General features: G+C 42.3%; 1 non-coding gene across 1 annotated transcript; it reads left to right on the forward strand.

Moving 5' to 3' along the window:
* The first annotated feature begins 211 nt into the window (after positions 1–211).
* LOC123571486 (small nucleolar RNA SNORD45) lies at positions 212–283 on the forward strand. Its single transcript, XR_006695642.2, has one exon. It is a non-coding gene; the product is annotated as a small nucleolar RNA SNORD45 (small nucleolar RNA).
* Positions 284–662: the final 379 nt, after the last annotated feature.

Below are 662 nucleotides of genomic sequence, written 5' to 3' on the forward strand. Positions count from 1 at the left end.
TTAAAAAGTAAAAAATACAACTACCTACCATATGATGTAGCAATCTCACTTATGTGTATATATGCAAAATGATTGAAACTAGGATCTGGAAGAGACATTAACACTCTCACATTCATTGCAGCTTTATTCACAATAGCTGAGATATGTAAATATTATAACTGTCCATCAATGGATGAATTGATTTTTTAAAACGTGCTATATATACAACATTGGTCAATAATGTAATGGCATGTATTAGCTGAATCCAAAGTTGATGTGAATTCTAAAATTACACCAAGACCTTGGGGGAAAAAAAAGAAAAGATATGTAAAAAAAAAAAAAAAAAAAAAAAGTGCTATATCTACGACGTAAACCTGTGGCCCGGCACAGTGGCTCAAGCATGAAATCCCAACACTTGGGCGGCCAAGGCGGGTGGATCACCCGAGGTCAGGAGTTCTGGACCAGCCTGACCAATATGGTGAAACCCCGTCTCTACTGGAACTACAAAAATTAGCCAGGCTTGGTGGTGTGCACCTGAGTCCCAGCTACTCGAGAGGCTGAGGCAGGAGAATGCCGTGAACTCCGGAGGCAGAGGTTCCAGTGAGCAGAGATCGTGCCCCTACACTCCAGCCTGGGTGACAGAGCAAGACTCTGTCTCAAACACTTGGACTCGGGAAGGGCAA

This window comes from Macaca fascicularis, chromosome X, assembly GCF_037993035.2.
Source record: "Macaca fascicularis isolate 582-1 chromosome X, T2T-MFA8v1.1".
NCBI lineage: Eukaryota > Metazoa > Chordata > Mammalia > Primates > Cercopithecidae > Macaca > Macaca fascicularis.